The 19,011-nt window shown below is 40.5% G+C and overlaps 1 pseudogene across 1 annotated transcript in view; it reads left to right on the top strand.

Annotated features, from left to right (window-relative positions):
* The window catches only part of LOC112429809 (NACHT, LRR and PYD domains-containing protein 12-like), a 44,192-nt pseudogene that overhangs the window by 22,874 nt on the left and 2,307 nt on the right, over window positions 1-19,011 (top strand). The window contains exons 10-14 of the transcript XR_013100263.1: window positions 3,481-3,660; window positions 6,247-6,423; window positions 8,844-9,020; window positions 11,121-11,297; window positions 14,285-14,458. The product of XR_013100263.1 is annotated as an NACHT, LRR and PYD domains-containing protein 12-like (transcript). The remainder of the gene's footprint in view (window positions 1-3,480; window positions 3,661-6,246; window positions 6,424-8,843; window positions 9,021-11,120; window positions 11,298-14,284; window positions 14,459-19,011) is intronic.

Here is a 19,011-nt window from a genome sequence, read left to right as displayed (position 1 = left end):
CCGAGTGTCAGGTGAACTGAACTTCAGGTAAGAAGTTATGACCTGCAGTCTATCTGGGTCAGATATAAACCAAGTTTAGGTGGAGTTTATTTTCATGTTGCTGACTTTTTACCCTCAGTTGCAATAACTCATACTGCGTTCTAGCCAGCTTGACGGAGTTTTTATACAGCTGGGTGGTGCTATGATGTTACTGATAGTGAACTTTATTTTATTCATAAGGTTAGTTAGTAGAGTTGCCAACGGCTCCTTAAAAAAATGGAATGGTCCCTCATTCAGAGAAAATATTACACGTTTCGTATTGAGCTGAGAAGAGACGCAGTTTGTCCCGGACTTTAGCTAGAATGGAAAAAAGACACAAAGCTGGATTTATTCTGTCTTTGCTGCACAGCTGCCTCTTCTTCTCTCATTCTCTCCCCTGCCTCTCCTGTTGCTACTTCAATCATGAAACTGATCAATGATCAGCTGATCGGCTTTTCTCTCGTTTATTTATCGCCCACTTTGCGCCAGAAAGAGGAAACCAGCGGATGTCGCGCTAAACAACAGCAGCACGTTTAAGCTTGATCAGCTGTTGTTAGAATTTATTTAATATTAATTTCTAGTATCAGCTGATGTTTGCTGGAGCCACAGCTGTAAAGCTGCTGGTCATGATGTCAGTTTGGATATGTGGTGAGAGGGAAACATGAAACCAGGAGATGTCCTTACTGAATCATCAGAGCTGAACAGGTGATGGAGAAACGGGTTTACCTTTTAGGTGACATGAATGAGTTGAAGTTATGAACTGTTTCTCAGAGACAAATAACACCAGGATCCTTTTTTATGTAGCTGACAGCTGATAACTGTGCAGGGGCAGATCTAGCAAAGTGTTGCCAGGGGGCCAGGTAGGGCATTAACAGGGAGAGGGGGGGCACAAAGAAATACTTTTCTTTCTTATTCTCATTTAAAATATCTAGCTTTTATTAAATAATTATCTAAATCTTACAACCAAAGTTTTTATCTGACGTAAAATGTATAGAAATCATACATATACCAACAAGACTGTACATCACTGTCACAACAGCATTTGTTTTCAGTCAAAGTCTTTATGGCTTTAATACCTGGTGGGTCAGTCTGTAGTCAAAATGCCCGATTTTCTGTACCGGTCCAGCCCTGCAGGTTAATACTGGCAGTGTCACCATGCCAGCTGACTGGATTTTATCATCAGCCAGTGTTGTTCTTTATCAATATTACCAAAGTTTACCATAAGGCAGCATAGAAAGTATTTACTTGCTTTCAGGTTTTATTCAAATGTTAGTCTTTTCAGTTGTTTCCCCACTTTTTTCCTGTTTCACAATCAAACACCAGTTTGTGAGAAGATTATCTTCTTTTTTTAACAGGCAGATAAAGTTTTGCATTGGCATTGGCTAATTTGTCAATTGTTTGTTACAAATGTTCGTATTTTAATATTAAAAAATGTTTTTGCCCAAAACATATGTGCAGTATATGTCAGTAAAAATACTATGCAAATATTGCTGTCCTTGACTGCTGAGTAAACACTGACAAAGCACTGATTGTATCTCTTGTACTTTATCAACGCAGTATCTAAAAACTTTGCACCGTAGTGGTTAAAATCTCATTCTAATAAGAGTTAAAAGTGCATTTGGTTATTAGGTTTATAGGATTATTGAATTATGGTTAAGGGTTGGTAGAATTTTTTTTTAAACATTATCTGCCAATTACATCTGCCACCCCTCTCCAAATCTGTGCCCCTACCTGGCCCCCCCAACAAAAATTTTCTAGACACGCCACTGCTCAGAATAACTAGCCCCTGGTCACAGTTCTCACAATTGATTCTCAAAGTGCAAACCTTTTTAGATTGCAAAACGTAAAAGTATTATTATGCCGCGGTTTGTCTTCATCTGCCCGCCACTTTCGTGCGCCTTTTCCCCTCACGGTGCAGGTGTCTATTTCTGAATGAGGCTCATAGTTATGGGTGTTTTTGTGCTGGTTTTTCTATTGGACGCGATGGTTATCAAAACCAAACATGACAAATTTGGCAAGCGCAGGAGACACGACACGGAGCAGATTTGTCAATCAGGCTGCAGAATGCAATGCTGTACTGTGCAATAAAAAATCAGCGAAAAAGCAAAGCAGTGACGGATGAACAGCGGGACCACTGTGTGCTGTTTATTAATAAACAATAAAATATATTCCTAAATGACAACATGCATAAAAGCAGAACGGTATTTGTACGTCAGTGGGAAAATAGCGGTGGCTTGCTAGCTTTTGTGCGGCTTCCCCGGGTCAGTGAAAACTTTCAAAAGAGAAATGAATGAACTTACCAGGTTGCCCGATCTCTTCACATATCTTCCTCCAAGCTCGGTCCTTTTTATTCCTGTCTGGGTACTGAAAGCAGCTGGTGTTGTACAGCTCCGAGTTGTTTGCTACGGCGTTGATTAGCCTTCCCACCATTGAAGTATGAAGGGCTTTGGCTGGATCTGCCCCTTTGACCTAGGTTACAGCCACGTCACCAGGCTCCTGATTGGTTGTCGCGGCGCGATTTGACGCTGGAGTTCAGATTTTTCCAACTTGAGCGGTAGATGCGAAATGCGTGTATGCACAAAATGCAACACAAAAACTCACACGCGTGGTTTTTTTCGCGAGTCAAACGCCTGAAACGCGCTACACTGACGCGCGTTTCAGGCGTTTTGGCGCCGCAAATCTGCTTCCGAATTTTCGCGGGAGCCGCAATCGAGTTTGATCCCTCCTAGTAGGACAGGAAACATACTGATAAGAGTTTCAAAGTGTCTTTGTGAGCGGACATGATTGAAATGAGCCAGTCTGAGTTTGCTTCCTGCAGTCTGTGCTTCATAAACCGAGCTGAAGCAGAGGCAGCGTGTGCCTGCAGGTGAATGTACACTGCTGTTATAAGAGCTGTGGAAACTCAGGTCCAAAGGACGTAACCATACTGCTGTTCCAGGACAGTCACAGAGTTACAGCATCATTTGTGACCATAAAGACAGAAAGCTCATCCAAATCCTGGGATTAAAAGTCTGTCCTGGTGGTGTCCAGTCAAACACGTCTCTGTGAAAGCTTCAATCCAACAGGCTCCAAAGTCCTTCTGCTCATTTCCTCGCCGGGCTCTTGATGTTCCTGTACCATCTCTGTGTCATCCTCCTCGCTCCCTCTTTGCACTCACAGTCTTTGTGCATCATTAACACTCACATGTGGAAAACCAAAGTTTTACTGGGCAGAAGATGATCATCAGTGACGCTGTCTTTAAAATACTCTTGTTAGAAATGTACGACTTTATTGTGAAACATTCAGAGTTTTTTCTCTTGTTGTGTTTGTTTGAAGCTGCTTCCTGTTGGCTTCAGCTGTTTGGAGTTTCCATTTTCTAAACTTCTACATTCTGAACCTTCTTCAGCTCTGAACAGATGATGAAACACTGAATGATTTCAAGCACTTTGTCTAATAAACTTACATCTTTCATTCTTTATACAGATTGGAGGACTGTGGTTTGTCAGATATTGGCCTTGATTATCTGGCAGCAGCACTGAAGTCCAACCCCTCGTATCCCACAGAAGTCGACCTGAGTGGAACCTACAGCAACCTGAAGGATTCAGGAGTGAAGCATCTGTGTGATTTCCTGGAGAATCGACGATGTCGATTTGAAACTCTGAGGTCAGTCAGCATGTTTTAGTTGTGCTGAGATGAATATGATGTGAAAGTTGTGCTGACACTAAACTGCAGACATCAGGCTGATATTATACTGATCCACACTGAGGATCTTCATGGTAAAGTCTGTTTTCTTCTTCTCTGGTTTAGTCCATTGACTGCAGCAGAACAATGTTCACATTTCAAACAGTGAGACTCAACGTATGGCCCGCGGCCCACACGCGGCCTGCCCACCTTTCCTGATTCAGAGAGAGGGGACCCTGATTAACTGTGTAGCTTCTTCCTCACAGTTCTAAGGTTCAAAGGTCACGACACACAGCAATCTGTGAAACAGTTTGTAACAGGAATTATTGCACATTTACAAACTAACACTGCTGCACGGCATGCTGGGTAATGCTAGCTGCTCATGTAGTCGTATGCTTTGATGTGAGCTGGAGGCGGAGACATTCCCTGATGACATCACACTGAGTGTTGGTGAATATGAAGTTTCCTTGTGAATGATTTCCAGCTTTGACTGTAACAGTGTGAAGGCAGTGATCACAGCAAAAACTGCATGAAGTATTTGGACTGACAGAAACATGTGGACAGCTTTTGTTCTGAGGGTTTAGACAGAGTCTGCCTCTGTGTGTGCTCACTGTGTTTAATCCTTTAAGACCGGTCGGGGCGGGCACGCTCCGTTGTGCATAACTATTTTTAAATCTCTGTAGAACTGGAACCACATAAGCTAGCGCAATAATTTTAGTTGCATATGGAACCGGAGGTCTTGTACTTACATGTTATGCCATCAGCTTGTCCTCGGTCACGGTTTCCTTCCACTTATAGCTTTGCAAATATTGCATCAAAAGCACTTGCAGCAACAAAAGCATAATATGTCAGAAACACGCTTTGCCGATCCGATCAGCTGTTTGCAACACTTCCTAGGTTGGAATAGACGTCAGCGCGAACTATCACGTGTCCGCCATTACCTGCCCGAAACCGGAAGTGATGTCATTTTCGTGGAAAATTTAGGCGTTTTTTTTTTAACCTTCAGGGCCTTATAAACCTACACTGGTGTTTTTAAAAGTCATGTTTGACTTTATGCTTTTCTGTGTCGTTTCTGGGATGCTTAGAACTCATATTGCACTGCTGGAAATCGTTTATTTTGATGCACATTCTGTTTGTTTGCAAATTTGCAGTATAATATTTATTTTCGTTTTTCCTGCAGTATATAAAAATTGGTCTATCTCAAAAATGAAACTATGAAGACACTCAAAATAAATTTCCTGTGGTGGGAAACTATTTTGTGAAACTTTTTGTATTTACAGTTTTGAGGGATAAACCTCTTGAATTTCTCTAACTAGAAATATATGTAAAAACACAAAAACGTAGTTTATTGCACTTTTTTGTAATTCATGTAGTTTCTATGGACTTAATGTATACATATTATTAAAATTTAGGCTATAATGGTTGTATTGATGTATAGCAACTTGAAATACTCCCAAAAATGGCACTACAGCATGTAAAAATATAAAGATAAGCTCTGGCGGACTAAAAAACGACATTTTCCGCGAAAATGTCACTTCCGGTTTCGGGCAGGTAATGGCGGACACGTGATAGTTCGCACTGACGTCTATTCCAACCTAGGAAGTGTTGCAAACAGCTGATCGGATCGGCAAAGCGTGTTTCTGACATATTATGCTTTTGTTGCTGCAAGTGCTTTTGATGCAATATTTGCAAAGCTATAAGTGGAAGGAAACCGTGACCGAGGACAAGCTGATGGCATAACATGTAAGTACAACTCCTCCGGTTCCATATGCAAAACAAATTATTGCGCTAGCTTACGTGGTTCCAGTTCTACAGAGATTTAAAAATAGTTACGCAAAATGGAGCGTGCTGCTCTGACCGGTCTTAAAGAGTTAATAACAATCAGCTCATATTAGACAATAAGCTATATACCAGGAACTGATCACAGTCAGGTCAACCAGCTCTGAGCATGCTCAGTCTGAGTTATGGATATTACGGTTCAAAATGGCAACGGGTAAATAACGACCAGAAGCTCCGTGTGAATCCAGAGGAGCAGGAACATGAATAATGACAGTAGATGTTTGTGTGATGGAAGCAAATGAGTGTGTGATGTTCTTTCAGTGTTGCACTTTGTAGACGCTCCCTGAGCACTGGTCTCACAGCCAGCTGCACATAGAGACCAGTGTTGTTAGTCCAGGTCAGAAGATGACTTGTTGGAATGAAAATGAGCTTGTAGTTTGTCTGCTTTAATAATGTGACTGGAAAAAGGTGTTGGACTTCAAATATGTCCGTTTCTGTCACACTTCACCTTTAAAAGTGAAGCCATGTGGTTCCTGGAAGGAAAAACACGACTTCTTCAAGTCTTTGTCCTGTTTTTATGAGAAATGTACGACTTTAATGTGAAACATTCAGAGTTTTTTCTCTTGTTGTGTTTGTTTGAAGCTGCTTCCTGTTGGCTTCAGCTGTTTGGAGTTTCCATTTTCTAAACTTCTACGTTCTGAACCTTCTTCAGCTCTGAACAGATGATGAAACACTGAATGCTTTCAAGCTCTTTGTCTAATAAACTTACATCTTTCATTCTTTATACAGATTGGGGGACTGTGGTTTGTCAGAGATCAGCTGTGATTATCTGGCAGCAGCACTGAAGTCCAACCCCTCCCATCTGAGACAGCTGGAGCTGAGCTGGAACAACAACCTGCAGGATCCAGGAGTGAAGCATCTGTGTGGTTTCCTGGAGAGTCCAGGATGTAAACTTGAAACTCTGAGGTCAGTCAGCATGTTTTAGTTGTGCTGAGATGAATATGATGTGAAAGTTGTGCTGACACTAAACTGCAGACATCAGGCTGATATTATACTGATCCACACTGAGGATCTTCATGGTAAAGTCTGTTTTCTTCTTCTCTGGTTTAGTCCATTGACTGCAGCAGAACAATGTTCACATTTCAAAAGCTTACATGAATGAATGAGTGGACAGAAGTGGACAGAGATCATCTGAAGCCCTTCAAAGGCTTTAAATCAGCACATTTCTCTTTATTCTTTATCAACTCTGTTAGTTTCTCTCAGTTTTCTGTGGAATGAAGCTGACCAATAGGTTTCTATTAAAGGTTGTAATTTGTATATGAAAAAGGTGTGGTCCACCTGCACAGGTGAGCAGTCCATCACAGGGCCAACAGAGAGAGAAGCACTCTCTCACATCCACACCTACAGCCAATGTAGAAGCACCAATGAACCTAAGCAGCATTTCATTGGACTGTGGGAGAACATCCTGTCAGGGCTCTGTGTGCGGGCAGGCGGAGAGGAGGATCCAAACGCAGGACTCAGACACTAACTTGAAACTCAAAAACCTCAGCTTTATTGCTGGTACAAAAACAAAACATGAATTGAACACGGAATAAGGAGAACCGAAACACACAGGCATAATCTGATGGTACGACGCGACACAGAGCATGGGAAAACACAGGGCTTAAATACACAGGGTAGTAATGAGGGAATGGGCAACAGAAGGGAGACACAGCTGGAGGAGATCAGGGCTAACGAGACGGGGGAGCTAAGCTGCACACACTAACATAAGACAAAGACTTTCACAATAAAACAGGAAACAAGAATTACTAAACCAGATGCAGACATGACACTGAGAGACAGACTAGACACTGAACAGAAACTGTAATACACATGAGAACCCAAAACCTAAGAACTGATCCCTCACCAAGAATAGAAACAGATGTATAATGATAATAATAAACAAAGCACCAGAACATCAGAAAACAATCCATAATGCAAAAATAAACCAAAACATAATAAACTCAAAATACTGGGTCCAACGGACCCAGAACCGTGACACATCCAACCTCCACAGAAAGGCCAACAAGCTTCAACCTACAACCTTCTTGCTTTAAGGCACTAGTGCGAACCACTTTTGCCCATTTCAGCCCAAATCCTGCATCTTCCTGTTTCTGACTCCAGGCCAGCTACACTAACACTTTCTCATCAGACACTGCCACCTAGTGGAGGAAGTCTTAGTTCCATTTGAAGCTTCAGATTACAGTTAGTTCCTTTACAAAGAGGTGGAGGTGGTGGGGCCACAGCACCATCATCACTGAGTGCCAGAGGACACTTAACCTTTGTTTCCATATGCTGGGAACTTCCTGTTGTTCCAAGGAGGACTGGAAAATGTTCCTCACAGCACACTTCAATCATTTCCCTCCCACAGCATCAGGACCAGGGCTTTTTCTCTCTTTGGTCCCACTAAGAGATTTCCACACAAACACCTCATCAGTGGGACTCTCAGAGCTACCAGCCCTTTGCTACAATCACAAAGCTCTTCATTGAAATCAATGATATCAAAGCTGGAATCAAATGAGTCCAAGTCTTCTGCTGATTCAGCATCACATTCATCTTTGCTCCTTGTTCTGCATCCCCACCATGGACTTCATTCCTTTCCAAGCCAGCCTTGAGTGTCCTTTATTCAGCTCATCCTCTGCTTTACTTTTACACCTGATTTTAGCTGCTTTATCTCTCTTTCAACAAGTTTCTGTGCCTCAATCTTTTTCTTCTCTCCCTCATAACAAGACAGCTTCTTCTGCCTGAGAACATGTTGGAGTGATTTACTAATCCAGGGCTGCTTATTGGGGAAAATACTTCCTGTTTCCAAAGTAATCCCCATTTTCCCCAGAAAGAAATCTCAGTAGAAATCGATGATCTAAGTGAGAACATGAGCCTTTAAAAAGTCCCAGTGGGAGCAGTCAAAGCAGTCCCTCAGTCCCAGTATAGAGTCTTTGGTCCAGACTGGAACTACTGTGTGCCCAGTTTGAGCTCTCTTCAGTGCTGTGACCTGACAGACCCAGAGGGGCCATCACATCACATTTAGAAGCTCCCCTGATGGAGCCACAACACATGTCCAACACTTAGTCTGTCTTGTTGGACCAACTGGAAGAAATGATTCAAGGACTTAGTCACAGAACAGAGATTCAAATCTCCAAAATCCAACTGGCTGCATCAGGACATATAGTCTGAAACTCTGCACAGTTTCCTGTTTGAAGCTGCTTCCTGTTGGCTTCAGCTGTTTGGAGTTTCCATTTTCTAAACTTCTACATTCTGAACCTTCTTCAGCTCTGAACAGATGATGAACCACTGAATGATTTCAAGCACTTTGTCTAATAAACTTACATCTTTCATTCTTTATACAGATTGTGGAGCTGTGATTTGTCAGAGATCAGCTGTGATTATCTGGCAGCAGCACTGAAGTCCAACCCCTCCCATCTGAGACAGCTGCACCTGAGCTACAACAACAACCTGAAGGATCCAGGAGTGAAGCATCTGTGTGGTTTCCTGGAGAGTCCAGGATGTAAACTTGAAACTCTGAGGTCAGTCAGCATGTTTTAGTTGTGCTGAGATGAATATGATGTGAAAGTTGTGCTGACACTAAACTGCAGACATCAGGCTGATATTATACTGATCCACACTGAGGATCTTCATGGTAAAGTCTGTTTTCTTCTTCTCTGGTTTAGTCCATTGACTGCAGCAGAACAATGTTCACATTTCAAACAGTGAGACTCAACGTATGGCCCGCGGCCCACACGCGGCCTGCCCACCTTTCCTGATTCAGAGAGAGGGGACCCTGATTAACTGTGTAGCTTCTTCCTCACAGTTCTAAGTATCAGACACAACAATGAATCATCCACAGCTGACTGTCTTTAGCAGGTCAAAGGTCACGGCACACAGCAGACAGTCAGAAATATTCTAACTCTGATCATTTATCAGTTGTGACACTGTGAGACTTGATCAGAGGTGTGATCATCACAGCAGAGGCCTTTGTGTCAAAGTCACTGAGGATCAAACAGAAACACATGAAGCAGATTTTCCTCTTCTGGCTTTTTATAGCAGATAACCTTCAAAATATTCTGCAGTCCATCAACAACTGAAGCAAACCATGAAGCAACATGTGAACATGAGCTGATGCTGCTGAAGTGAAGCAAAGTTACAGAGGTTTGATTACAGACACAGCTGAGAGTTTGTAATCTGTCATCATTTTAAAAAGTTTCCATGGAACAGCAGAAATGAGGCTTTACTGTCAGAGGCCGACAGCACTGAACACAACAGCAGACTGGTGGCTAATAAACAGTGAATGATGCAGAAACAGATGTTTGAAGCTGTTCTTGGAGTACACTGAGAGAGAGAGAGCTGTGCAGGCAGGAACAGCCAAAGTCAGAGAGAATTCATGAGCATATTGATCAAACGTGAAGCAGAGTTTGGATCTTCTTTTGCTGCTGCTTCACTCAGTTTTGGTTGGAGACAGATGAAACCTGCAGCTTCAGGATCTGTGAGCTGTCCACTTTCAGCCCCGACGGCGTGTCCGTGTACGTGCCGTCGAGTGAACGATCCACGCTCTGTGTTTCCATCTTTGTGTGTTTAGCTGCTCTCATTTACTGTTTTATCTGTTTGCTGCTTGTTGAAATAGTTTGTGAGCTTTAACCTGAGATTCTGGCAAAATACATTTATATTAAACATCGATTCAGGATTGAATGAATCAACATCGTTTTATTCAAATTAAAACCATTTAAATGGGAACATGAATTTTTTACAGCCGCCTCTAATGCTGGGTAATGTCAGCTGGTCCATGTGCAGCTGGCTGTGAGGCTCAGGGAGCGTCTACAAAGTGCAACACTGAAAGAACATCATCCATAAATGTTGAGTAATAACTGGACTCTCATACAGCGAGACTCAAATGCCTTTAAACATCAGCTTATCCTGCTGATCCAAGTCCAACACTGAGTTTGTAAAAACATGTTTGTCAATCGTTTTGTTTGTTTCTGAGGAAAAAGATTCAATAACTTGCTGCTAATACACAACATTTCATCATATTTCCTCATAACCCTCTTTTGTCTGACCATTTGATCCCATTTGAATTTGCAATAAAGGATCCACAGAGTTTGGTGACAATGATGACAGTAGATGTTTGTGTGCTGGAAGCAAATGAGTGTGTGATGTTCTTTCAGTGTTGCACTTTGTAGACGCTCCCTGAGCACTGGTCTCACAGCCAGCTGCACATAGAGACCAGTGTTGTTAGTCCAGGTCAGAAGATGACTTGTTGGAATGAAAATGAGCTTGTAGTTTGTCTGCTTTAATAATGTGACTGGAAAAAGGTGTTGGACTTCAAATATGTCCGTTTCTGTCACACTTCACCTTTAAAAGTGAAGCCATGTGGTTCCTGGAAGGAAAAACACGACTTCTTCAAGGCTTTGTCCTGTTTTTATGAGAAATGTACGACTTTAATGTGAAACATTCAGAGTTTTTTCTCTTGTTGTGTTTGTTTGAAGCTGCTTCCTGTTGGCTTCAGCTGTTTGGAGTTTCCATTTTCTAAACTTCTACATTCTGAACCTTCTTCAGCTCTGAACAGATGATGAAACACTGAATGATTTCAAGCACTTTGTCTAATAAACTTACATCTTTCATTCTTTATACAGATTGTGGGACTGTGGTTTGTCAGAGATCAGCTGTGATTATCTGGCAGCAGCACTGAAGTCCAACCCCTCCCATCTGAGAGAGCTGGACCTGAGCTGGAACAACAACCTGAGGGATCCAGGAGTGAAGCATCTGTGTGGTTTCCTGGAGAGTCCAGGATGTAAACTTGAAACTCTGGGGTCAGTCAGCATGTTTTAGTTGTGCTGAGATGAATATGATGTGAAAGTTGTGCTGACACTAAACTGCAGACATCAGGCTGATAGAATAGAATAGAATAGAATAGAATAGCCTTTATTGTCATTGTACAGAGTACAACGAAATTGGAGTGCCACTCCCTTGGTGCAAGATTCAATAATAAATATAAATGTAAAATATAAAAAGTACAATAAAACAATCGCAAGTACTCAAACAGTAGTAAGTACGATATATACAGGATAGCAGCATTAATATAATGGCAGTGACGGTATGGTATAGCTAAGCAGGTTCAATTGTTTTGTGCTTATTTACTACGGTGATAGCTCTGGGAAAGAAGCTATCACTGAATCTGTTTGTCCTTGTTTTATGTGACCTGTACCGTCGGCCTGACGGTAATAGTTCAAACAGTTGGTTGCTGGGGTGAGAGTGGTCCTTGATGATATTGCCAGCTCTGCTGAGGTACCGAGAGTTTGCAGTGACCTCCAGGCTGGGCAGAGAGCAGCCAGTGATCTTCTGGGCTGTGTTGATGACCCTCTGCAGTACTTTCCTGTCTGCAGCTGAGCACCCTGCATACCATGTTGTTATGCTGTAGGTTAGGATGCTCTCTATGGTGGCTCTGTAAACTGTCACCAGCAGCCTCTCCTCCAGGTTGTTCCTCCTGAGCACTCTCAGAAAGTGGAGACGCTGCTGGGCCTTTTTTTTAACTGATCCACACTGAGGATCTTCATGGTAAAGTCTGTTTTCTTCTTCTCTGGTTTAGTCCATTGACTGCAGCAGAACAATGTTCACATTTCAAACCTTCAAAGAAGAAAAAAAAATCCTCCACTGGATGATTCACTGTGAAACTCTCCAACTCTTCATTCCACCTTAAAGTCTGTGTGACACTGACATCCAAATCAAAATGTGCGTTTGCTTTACAGACAGCAGTCCAACACAAACATACACACATCATCCAAACACAGTCCAACATCCAAATCTCCTCCACTGCCAGCATGAATGATGGGAAAGAGAAGCAGGAACACTCTGACATTCAGGGTTAGAATGAGTTTCATGAAGCAGACTGTGAAGATCAAAGCTGCATTAGAAAGCTTACATGAATGAATGAGTGGACAGAAGTGGACAGAGATCATCTGAAGCACTTCAAAGGCTTTAAATCAGCACATTTCTCTTTATTCTTTATCAGCTCTGTTAGTTTCTCTCAGTTTTCTGTGGAATGAAGCTAACAGCAGGCTAATAAGATGCTGACCAATAGGTTTCTATTAAAGGTTGTAATTTGTATATGAAAAAGTGCTTTGGCTCAGCAGGGATCAGCTTACAGGTAGAATACAGCTGCTGGATGGGATTAGCATGTCATAGCTATCTACCAAACTGCTAACTGGGGGATTTCAGGCCATCTATGGATCATTTTTGCTAACTGTTTATTCAGCTTAGGCTCACAGGGCTGCAGCCTGTGCCCCAGCTGTCATAGGGCAAGAGGCGTGGTCCACCTGCACAGGTGAGCAGTCCATCACAGGGCCAACAGAGAGAGACAGAGAAGCACTCTCTCACATCCACACCTACAGCCAATGTAGAAGCACCAATGAACCTAAGCAGCATTTCATTGGACTGTGGGAGAACATCCAACCTCCACAGAAAGGCCCAGCTGACCAACAAGCTTCAACCTACAACCTTCTTGCTTTAAGGCACTAGTGCGAACCACTTTTCCCCATTTCAGCCCAAATCCTGCATCTTCCTGTTTCTGATTCCAGGCCAGCTCCACTAACACTTTCTCATCAGACACTGCCACCTAGTGGAGGAAGTCTTAGTTCCATTTGAAGCTTCAGATTACAGTTAGTTTCTTTACAAAGAGGTGGAGGTGGTGGGGCCACAGCACCATCATCACTGAGTGCCAGAGGACACTTAACCTTTGTTTCCATATGCTGGGAACTTCCTGTTGTTCCAAGGAGGACTGGAAAATGTTCCTCACAGCACACTTCAATCATCTCCCTCCCACAGCATCAGGACCAGGGCTTTTTCTCTCTTTGGTCCCACTAAGAGATTTCCACACAAACACCTCATCAGTGGGACTCTCAGAGCTACCAGCCCTTTGCTACAATCACAAAGCTCTTCATTGAAATCAATGATATCAAAGCTGGAATCAAATGAGTCCAAGTCTTCTGCTGATTCAGCATCACATTCATCTTTGCTCCTTGTTCTGCATCCCCACCATGGACTTCATTCCTTTCCAAGCCAGCCTTGAGTGTCCTTTATTCAGCTCATCCTCTGCTTTACTTTTACACCTGATTTTAGCTGCTTTATCTCTCTTTCAACAAGTTTCTGTGCCTCAATCTTTTTCTTCTCTCCCTCATAACAAGACAGCTTCTTCTGCCTGAGAACATGTTGGAGTGATTTACTAATCCAGGGCTGCTTATTGGGGAAAATACTTCCTGTTTCCAAAGTAATCCCCATTTTCCCCAGAAAGAAATCTCAGTAGAAATCGATGATCTAAGTGAGAACATGAGCCTTTAAAAAGTCCCAGTGGGTGCAGTCAAAGCAGTCCCTCAGTCCCAGTATAGAGTCTTTGGTCCAGACTGGAACAGCTGTGTGCCCAGTTTGAGCTCTCTTCAGTGCTGTGACCTGACAGACCCAGAGGGGCCATCACATCACATTTAGAAGCTCCCCTGATGGAGCCACAACACATGTCCAACACTTAGTCTGTCTTGTTGGACCAACTGGAAGAAATGATTCAAGGACTTAGTCACAGAACAGAGATTCAAATCTCCAAAATCCAACTGGCTGCATCAGGACATATAGTCTGAAACTCTGCACAGTTTCCTGTTTGAAGCTGCTTCCTGTTGGCTTCAGCTGTTTGGAGTTTCCATTTTCTAAACTTCTACATTCTGAACCTTCTTCAGCTCTGAACAGATGATGAAACACTGAATGATTTCAAGCACTTTGTCTAATAAACTTACATCTTTCATTCTTTATACAGATTGGAGAGATGTGGTTTGTCAAAGATCAGCTGTGATTATCTGGCAGCAGCACTGAAGTCCAACCCCTCCCATCTGAGACATCTGGACCTGAGCAACAACAAGCTGCAGGATCCAGATGTGAAGCAGCTGTCTGATCTTCAGCAGAGTCCAGACTACAGACTGGAGACTCTGGAGTAAGTAGAGTGATGGAGTGAGTGGGTGGTGCTGTCAGCAGTGTTGTACTAAACACAGTCAGTATGAAACAAAGATGCAGTGTTTCCTGTAAAGCTGCAGCTTCTCAGTGAAGCTGTGAGAGGAGAACGGTGAAAGGCTTCAGGATTGGACACAAACACTTCCTGTTTCTCACCTTTATGGTCACCATAGTAACGGCTGACACGCTCTGATCAAACGCTGTCAACAGCCAATCAGCTCTCTGAACAAAGCAGCACGCAGACCAATGACTGCATTCATTTCCAGGTTTAAAGCAGTGAAGAACACAGTCTGTAGGTGAGGAAGAATTTAGTGAGAGCAGATGTTTGGATGGAATTCCTCCAGTTAACAGCTGGAACCGTCCATCTGGATTGTTGGGCTTGTTGTTGGGGTTCCTACAGAGCTCAGAGTGGACACACCAAGGTTCTTCTAATGAATGAAAGTCCAAACTCAGACTAGGAGGGAAAAACATTTTCATTTCATTTCATTTCATTTTTATTTATTTCACACTTGGTACTACAAATCAAACAAAACAACCACATCTTCTATCAACAAAACACAACAACCATGTGTGAAAAGGAGCAGGAAGAAGAAAATATTCTTATTAAACCCTGCCCCCTATCTACCATCGAACTTATATCACCGATGGGCACCAAAAATCAGGAACAAACTAATATTGACATTTCTCTCCGGTCGAATCCCAAACCAACATCACATTCATTCGCATTCTTCATACTGAGTTATCGTTTTAAACATATAACACTTTTTAAAACATTGTAGATTTATACAATTCTTTAAATTATAATGAAGTGAATTCCACAGTCTTATACCCCTAACCGTTGTGCTCATTAATCTTTGTGTAGTCCTGGCTAACTGATGTTTAAAATAAAATTTCCTTCTATTCTCTTCTCCCCTTGAACACATCAAAAATACTCTTTGTAACTTAAAAGGCAAAATATTATTTTTAGCCTTAAACATAATTAATAATGTCCGTAATTTCACTAAATCTCCTAATTTTAATAATTTTGATTCTATAAATAATTTGTTTGTATGTTCTCTATATTTAACATTATGAATTATTCGTATAACTTTCTTCTGTAATAGGTTTAAAGGTTTTATGGTATTCTCATATGTATTCCCCCAAACTTCAACACAATAGTTGATATATGAAAAAAACAAAGAAAAATATAAAATACGCATTGTTTTATAATTTAATAAATCTCTTATACTACCCAAAATATAAATACTTTTGACCATTTTCTTTCTAATATGTTCAATATGAGATTTCCATGTCAAATTCTCATCCACTATTACACCCAAAAAACGAAATTCAGTAACTCTTTCAATCAATTCTTCCTCTATAAACATAATGACTTTATCCTCCTTTACACGATTGCCAAATATCATATATTTCGTTTTTGTCAGATTCAAAGATAATTTATTTACATCAAACCATTTTTTTATTCTTAACATCTCAGAAGTCATAATTTCAACCAAGTCTTTCAAATTCTCTCCAGAGCAATAAAAATTTGTGTCATCTGCAAATAAAATCGAATTTAACCTTTTAGATACGTCACAAATATCATTAATATATAAATTAAAGAGTTTAGGTCCCAAAATAGAACCTTGAGGAACACCACATACAATCTTCAGTCTTTCAGAAGTATTGCCAAAATAATAAACATATTGCAACTAGAGCTGAGCGATATGAGATTTTTTCATATCACGATATGTTTTTTTCATTTCAGGCGATAACGATATCTATCACGATATAAGCCAAATAACTATATTTGTAAGATTTAAATGTGCCGTTGCTCACAAGTAAAATGTGAAATAATCAGCAGCTTGTTTTGATTTAAATATTTATTTCCCATAATAAGTTCAACAGGGTAGATGTACTTAAGGAACATGAGACTTTTTCAGATAAATAAAGGCAAATATTGCAAACTACACAAAAGGCACCCGCTAAAGCGTTTAAGTTTCAAAATAGAACAAACGAAACAGACTAAATTGTCAATTCCACTTAGAAACAAAATATTAATTCTAAAAATAAATCTTAGTTTGTTTTACAGAAGAACAGACAAAACTGACTAACTTTTGTCAATATCAAATAAACTGAGAACTAAAAGGAAATTCTCAATCTCTCCTTGTTGTATAGCTGAGCTTTTCAAACAGTTTTAACAGTTACTTTAGTCTGACAAAAGCCGAATGACGAATTAGCGCTTCCAGTCAGAGACTGAGGCTACGTCCACACGTACACGGGTATTTTTGAAAACTGAGATTTTCCGTTTTCGTTTTAAAAAATAATCCCGTCCACACATAAAGGCAGAAATGAAGGAAAACGCTGCTATGAACATGCCAAAGCAGCAGGTGGCGCTAGATTCCTAACCGTGCAGAAATGTTGGCCAATCAGAAGTCTAGAAGCCTCGGTGGGAAAAAGTAAACAAAGCTGGGGCATAGAAGCAGAACCGAGTCGTATGTGTGGACGGACAGTAACTGTGTGTATATGTAAGCATTTAAACACTGCAGAGAGTAGAATTAACAGTAACAGTATTGTAGAAATTCATTTCACCGAAACAATAACGTGGCGCACAGTGTGACGCATGCACCAGTTTATTGTATTTCCAGACTTGCTTTCGGCACAATTTACAGTGCGCGCTACTGTTTTTTGTCAGACTTGAAATAGCCGAAATACCTTCACACTACGGAACTTCTATGGCTCTTCCGTTCGACAATCTCTCCGGCATTGGAACCATCATCTGTTTTCTCTTCGGTCACGCTCGGTTGATTTTTCTAGTCGGCACACTCATTTCCTCCATTACGCGCTGGCTCCATTACCCGCTGGCTGCTTCCCAAACAAACACACGTGCGGCTTGGCACTTGTGCTGTACGTAACAAGTCACGCGACGTGACGCTGCGGCTGTGATTGGTTCGGCTCTGCGCTACTTAATTTGGATTGGCTGACCTTTTTTTTTTTTTTTTTTTTAAGAGGACAAGAGCGGCGAGGTCTATCGCGATAGCTTAATTTCTCTATCGAGTAAAAGTTATATCGCGATACATATCGTTATCGTTCTATCGCCCAGCTCTAATTGCAACCTATTCTCTAAATAACTCATTAACCAATTCAATGCTACTCCTCTCACTCCATAGTTATACAATTTAGAAATCAAAATAGAATGTTGTATCGTATCAAAAGCTTTTTTTAAATCAACAAATACTCCCACTGTGTATTTATTATTATGTGTTGCAGATGAAATATCTTCAATAAAAGTCAACAACGCTAATGCCGTTGACCTATTTTTACGAAATCCAAATTGGTTTTCATGTATTAGTTGATATTTTTCAATAAAACTATCAAGTCTTTGTGCAAAGAGTTTTTCTAGCAATTTTGAAAACTGTGATAAAAGAGACACTGGCCTATAATTGTTAAAACTATGCTTATCTCCTGATTTATATAATGGTATTACTTTTGCCACTTTCATTCTGTCAGGGAATACTCCTGACTGTAGCGAAAGATTAAAAATATAACAAAGAGGAGTACTTATACAATCTATTGTCTTTTTAATTATGACCATGTCTATACCTTCACAATCAGTAGATTTTTTATTTTTACAATTTTTTACAATTGCTACTATTTCTTTTATGGTAGTATCGGCTAAGAATATGGAATTAACCATTCTATTATCACCTATCCAGGCTTCCTCATCTCCTGGATCATCATTTTTCCTGATTAGATTTGCTAAGGTAGGTCCAACATTTACAAAAAAAGAATTGAATTCGTTTGCTACTTCGGTCTTATCTTTAACAACTTGATTATTATTAATAAAATAATTAGGCCGAACTTTGGGTGTGTTCTTATTACCCAATACCTCTTTAAAAATATTCCAAATGCCCTTAATATTATTTTTGTTTTCCTGAAAAACTTTATTATAGTAATCTTTCTTAGCTTTCCTCAATATTAATACCAACTTATTTTTATATAGTTTATATTTCATTTCCGCGTTTTTAGTTCTATATATTATATACTCCCTATATAAATTATTTTTCTTTTTACACGCATTTGCAAGACCCTTAGTTATCCAAGGTTTCATATTTATATTCTTTTTCTTATGCTTAAATGATATCAATGGACAATGTTTATCATACAAGGCCAAATATATATTTAGAAATACTCCGTATGCAATGTTGACCTCATTAACATAAACCTCCTTCCAGTCCGTTTCCATGAGATCTTGTCTAAACCTATTAATTGCTTCATCATTTCTTAACCTTCTATAACTCACAAAACTAACTTCTTTCTTTCTTTTCATATTTAAATCGAAAATAAAAAAGACTGGTAGATGATCGCTTATATCATTTATGATGAGGCCACTTTCAATATTATTCTCCAAACTATTAATAAAAATATGATCAATTAGTGTTTCTGATTTATCCGTTATTCTACTCGGCTTTATAATTAAAGGATAAAATCCTTTACCATATAATAATTCAAAAAAATCTGACGAAGCCTTATCATTTGTCACTTTACAAAGATCAA

The sequence above is a fragment of the Maylandia zebra genome, linkage group LG9 (assembly GCF_041146795.1).
Source record: "Maylandia zebra isolate NMK-2024a linkage group LG9, Mzebra_GT3a, whole genome shotgun sequence".
Classification (NCBI taxonomy): Eukaryota; Metazoa; Chordata; class Actinopteri; order Cichliformes; family Cichlidae; genus Maylandia; species Maylandia zebra.
The sequence above is the reverse complement of the archived record's forward strand: the minus strand, read 5'-3'. Positions and strand labels throughout refer to the sequence as shown.